Raw genomic sequence first — 6000 nt, 5'->3', positions numbered from 1 at the left:
TCCTCTTTTCTTTCTTTTATTTACCTTTCCCCTCACTTTCTTTCCCTCTTTCTGCAATCCCCCCCCCCTCCCTCCACACCAATTCGCCTTCTGATTTTAGGGCCATGTCCCATGAAGCCCATAGCTCCGCCAATTAGTAGGCCTATCCCTATATAGTTGACCTTCTACACCGCGTAAAAGGTCAACTATCAACGGTCTAGTTCCCGGACGCTTTCGAATGGACACGAATCACCACTTCGGAAGCGAAAAGAACCAGCAGATAATTACGAATGATGATCGTAACCAATTGAAGAGCCCACGGAAGGATATCGGATGCAGGTTTACCACCTTGAACAGATCACGCGATTGTGCTATAGTTTACCATAGAAAGTAAATTAACCAAAATTATTTTAATTAATAAATGGCTTCTTTTAAAGGTTTTAAAAAACTGCATCCGCTTTGGCAGTGCCATTGACATGACCCGAAGTGTGTGTTGAGCAGTAGTTAATCGAGGTCACTTTACTTACGAATGCATGAGCTCGATGTATCTTAGCATAGTGTCGCTAGACTATCGCTAAAACGATTGAAAATATACAGATGGAATAAGGATATTGATGCGCATATCATATTTCTTCAGGAGACCCATTTCACAGATGACATTGTAAAGAAACATGGTAAATATGATTGGTCAGGTCGTGCTTTTCATTCAGTGGGCACTTTGCAAAGCTGCGGAACAAGGCTATCGACGTTCAGGAAAAGATTGCTTTTGAAAATGGGAGGTTGAATGGAATAGAAGTATCTTTTGCAGGTTAATCTATCTGGTTTATTAATTTATATTCACCAAATGTATTAAGCATCAAAAAGGATTTTTTTTCATTTATTTCATGAACATGTACTTCCAGGAGATCGGGTTGTTTTAGCCGGTGACTTTAACACGGTCCTGACTTGTAAAAAGGACAAAAATGGAGGAATGATTAAAGATGGAAATGGTGCTTTTTATTTGCGTAACCAAATCTCTTTAAAAAAAACTAAATTTATATATAGAGAGTTAAAAAAAAACCTGAAGGTAGGGGAATTTACACATCAACAATCTTATCCATGCTTTGTAGTTGTACAGTCTCGAATTTACTTCTTCCTGTTATCCGCATGGTTAAATGAGTTTGCTAAAGTAATAACCCTTCTACATAAGAAAAGCGACAAAGAAAATATTTCAAATTGGAGTCTCCTAAATACTGACTATAAAATAATAGCATCTGTTTAAGCAGGATGGTTGAAAAAAGTGTTTAAAATATCTGTATTGATTCAGATCAAAATGCATATCTTAAAGTGAACCGGTAACATTGTGAAAGGTTGATGAAAAAAATGCGTTATTTTTTAATGAAATGTTACTTATAATATTATTTATACTGTTCTAACTCTCTAACATGCAAAGATGGTATATGGAGCCAATTCATTGCTTTGTGACGATTTACATTCACCTAAAATTAAATTAAATTATAATTATATAGTTGGGAGAATTAAGGAATCGATCAGATCATTTTTCCCAATTGTTATCATTAATAATGGTCTGTTTTCACTCAAACTTTCAGATTATCTTTAATTGTACACAAAGCATTAAAGTCACTTCCTTAGCACCATTTTCTCTCATCTGAACAATGTTGAAAGGTCCCTTTAAAGGATGTTTATTGGGAACAATATTCGTTTGATCGATGATGTAATATGCTATTTTGAATAAAAAAATAAATAATAATAATTGGCAATCATAATTTTTTTCTCTGCAAAGAGGTCTACGGCAAGGTTGCCCAGTGTCCGCTCTGTTGTTTTTTAGTTTTCATAGAAATATTAGCAATTGATAGCAGATGAATCTATTCAAGGTGTTCAATTATGGGGCTTTCACATATACACTCCGGGGCCCGTACGGCGAGTAAAAACAGACATTTTGGGAATTTTCGGCCGTTGTCCGGCCGGTTGCCGTAAAGTTCCTACGGGCGCCGGGACAGTTTTTTAAGCCGTACGGGCGCCGTGGTGGTGAGTTGGCTGCTCCCAATTCCCCCGGCGTTTTTATCTGACCGTTAGGCCGTAGAAAGCCCGTAAAGGGCCCGTAATGCACCTTACGGGTCCCGTGCTTGCTCCGGACGGTGCCCGGACGGGCCCCTCACGATTTTGGGGGGTCAATTCTCCTGAAAATCTTTACGGGCGCCTTGCGGTGCTCAAGGGTTGCGTACGTGTACTCTACGGCTCCCCCATGGCCCCTCAAGAGCCTTGGATGATATGCACAACAACGGGCGTCTGCCGTCCAGGGGCTATTTAAAATGAATATTGCCCGTGCGGGTCCCTCACTGCGGCATTTTGAAATGTACAACGCAGCTTTAATTACAGGAGGTGCGGATGCCAGAGGACACATACAGAGTGACGCAGAAAAAATGTCCCACTTTTTAAAAGTTGTATTGTTTGAAGTATGAATATTTAATGATGACTTTAATGATATGTTTTGATAGAGTTATCCTCCCAGTACATTTTGGTACCATTTTCATATGAATCTCTGCATGCATGACTGAACATCAGACAATCTACAAGACTGCCAGATCCCACTAGCGCCAAGTTGCTAGGTGAGTAATAAAATAATGTTTTGAACAAAGATAAATTATCCAATCAGCCAGACAGACAAAAACATACAAACAAGCGCACACACACACAAATAAATGCACACGCACATGCGCAGGCACACGCACACCAATGAGCGTTCCATTCCCGACAAGGCCCAACCAAACTGTTACTTTTTGTCGGGAATTCTTCTTATCGTACGAAAAGTTGAGTGGCCGCTGTCCTCTTGGTGCCTATTGGCGGATGTTGTGCTTCATGATGATGATGATGATCATGATGATGATAATGATGATGATGATGAAGATTAAGATGATGACGATAATGATGATGATGACATGATGGTGGTAGTGAATGTGTACTAAAGGGAAGATTGTTGGGGTTATTAATTATGAAACAATAATGTTACTGTGTGTGTGTTGTGTGTGTTTGTGTGTGTGTCTGACTTTCTTTGTTCAATTGCACTGTTTTATTCCTCACCCAGTAACTTGGCGCAAGTGAGATCTGGCAGTCGTGTAAAGAATGTCTGATATTCAGTCATGCATGCAGAGATTCATATGAAAATGATACCTAAATGTACTGGGAGGATAACTCTATCAAGATATATCATGAAACCCATGATTCAATATTCATACTTCAAACAATACAACTTTTAAAAAGTGGGAATTTTTTTCTGACTCACTCTGTAGTTCAGTGCACCGTACGGCACCCGGCCGGGTACCTTCCGGGAGCCATTGGTGCACCTGCTCATCGGACGGGGCCCGTAAGGTTACCGGCCGGCACTCGGCCGGCACCCTTACGGGTGCCTTGCATTTCACTCGACCAATTTTCTCCAGGCACCTCCCGGGCGCCGCAGAATATGTGACCACACATGCCGTAGAAATGAAAATCGGAAGGTTCCCGTACGGTCTCTAAATCCACGGTAAGCCGCCGGGTAGGGAAAATCGTACGGGGCCCAGTTTATATGTGACCTAGGCATTACCGGGGTTAGTAAGTATGCCTGGTAATCAAGTGAAAATAAGCTTGTTAGCATTTAACACAACTATTTTTGTTGCAAAAGAAACTTCTGTGAAAAATGGCATGTGTATAATGAAAAAAACGTTTGGTTGTGTAGCAGGACCTACTTTAAATATAATAAAACCATAAGGTTTTCATTGTGGTAAATTTAATGTAGAACAGTAAAAAGAAATCACATGGTCTAATCAGTTTGTAAAAACACTCGGGGTTTACTTTAGTAGAAACATGAAATTCGCGAATGAGAAAACATGGAAGGAAAAGGTAAAACAAATTGGAAACCAAATTAAACAATGGAAATGTAAACAGTTGACATACTTTGGTAAGATAACTGTGTTGAAATCACTTGTATTGTCAAATAAAACTTATATTATGTCAGTTTTTCCAAATATTGATTTTATAAATAAATAAGCATATTGAAAAACTCCTTTACAATTTTGTATGGAATGGTTTAGATAGATTAAAAAGAAAAAACTATAATCGGGTCAACTGAAAAAGGAGGTTTGAATATGCCAGATCTGTTTTGCAAAGTTTAGCTCTCAAAGTAAATTGGCTTTATAAGTTAATGGAAAATAAAGATCACAATTTTAGATGAAAGATTCTCCCACATTATTATTTAAACTATCTTGGTCCCAACTTTTTAGTGCTCAAGATGAGTTTCTTAAAAGACGAAGAATTTAAATTTCTAAGAGATATACCTTTATTTTATCAACAAAGTATTTCAGCATGGAAACAAATGTCAACGTGTAAACAAGTCATGCAATGAGGTCACTAATATTAGAATACAGCTGTTATGGGGAAATACATACACATACAAGACAACAAATTATGTTTATGGTGCAAACATTGGCTAAAATCTGGAATATTATTTATTGGAGATATCATAGACGCCAAAGGGGATGTGGATATAGATCGGGCAAAATAATTACTTTGTATTAAACATAATTATTTATGTAAGGTTAAAATACTTAAGAAGTGTATAGGCCTACCTCGTGACTGGAAGAAAAAAATTAAAATGTGAAACTGTTGTTTTTTTTTTGTTCATATGAAGACACACGTCTTCTTTATTTTGAATTGACACCAAAAATATGTCATGATATATCAGTTACAAAAATATACTTTTATAAATCCGAATGTTCAAATTTATTGGGAATATTTTTTTTGAAAAAAGTTATCCTGGGCCATTCTATAGAAACTGGGTTTGGCATACTTTAGGAAATGCGATTTAAAACAGTTTAATTTCAAATTATTTTACATGTTATTAAGATGTCAAGAATATCTATATCGTTTCAAAAAATCTGATCATGATTATTGTTTGAAGTGCAAATGCACAGAAAATCATTATCATTCATTTTATTATTGTGATTACTCAAACATATTTTGGTACAAGGTCCTAATTTTTCTCAGAAAAACAGAAGTATTGTTTGATAATGAAAACATTGATTACAGTGATATAATTGTAGGCAAGCAATGTGATTATTTACATTCAAAATATGCTGGTTTTAAAAATCTATTAAATAATTTAGCTTCTTATGTTTTATATACACAAAAAAAGAAAATGTAATTTTACAAACATATTCGAATTTTTAAACGAAATATTATGGAGGGCAAATGTTGAAAAATATTACTTCTGGAAAAAATATTAATTATGTTGAAAAAAAGTATAATTAATTTAGTGATATAAGTCATGTATTTTTCTTTCTAATCATAATAATTATGTGATTTTTATGTAAGTATTATTCAATTAATAAATGATAGGGGAAAAAGAAGAAAAGAAGAATGCATTAGCCATGTAATAACTTTTTTTTCTTCTTCTAAACCCTGAATCGGTACTTTCAAGTGCGCATGCTCTATAAACAAATTTTTTAAACAGTCTGTCTTGACTTTCCAGCTATCGGTTGTTTAATGAAACATCCCAAAGCATAGTGTCGCATTCATGAAAATCAATTCCTTGGGGGGGTCAAAAAAATAACCATAACGAAGTCAGGGTTGGTTAAATTGAGGGTTTAACTTTAAGCATGACCCACTTAAATGGCTGGATGTGAGAACCCAATTTTTTAAAGAAGTCTGTTAATGCTCTTTAATTGCACCACAGAGTATGACTTTTTTGCAATTGCATTTTCTATCAAAGAAAAATAGAGACAGTTCATTTTAGATGTATCTCCACCTGTTATTCAAATATTTTAAAAACCTTAAGCATTACATATTATTTATTGCAAATTATTTCTTATGTTCTGCTATACTGTTTGCACGATTTTCATCTGTGTTATACTCCTAATAGGGTTATCACACTGCCTGTGCAAACAGTCTGCCCCGCGAACATACACACACAACAGCAGTCAGTTGGTAGAAATAGCAATTTTTGTAAATGTATTTAAACAAAACTAACCAATATTTTTGAATTTT

This window comes from Strongylocentrotus purpuratus, unplaced genomic scaffold (genome assembly GCF_000002235.5).
Source record: "Strongylocentrotus purpuratus isolate Spur 01 unplaced genomic scaffold, Spur_5.0 spur5_scaffold_2, whole genome shotgun sequence".
Taxonomy (NCBI): domain Eukaryota; kingdom Metazoa; phylum Echinodermata; class Echinoidea; order Camarodonta; family Strongylocentrotidae; genus Strongylocentrotus; species Strongylocentrotus purpuratus.
Note: the sequence above shows the minus strand (reverse complement) of the source record.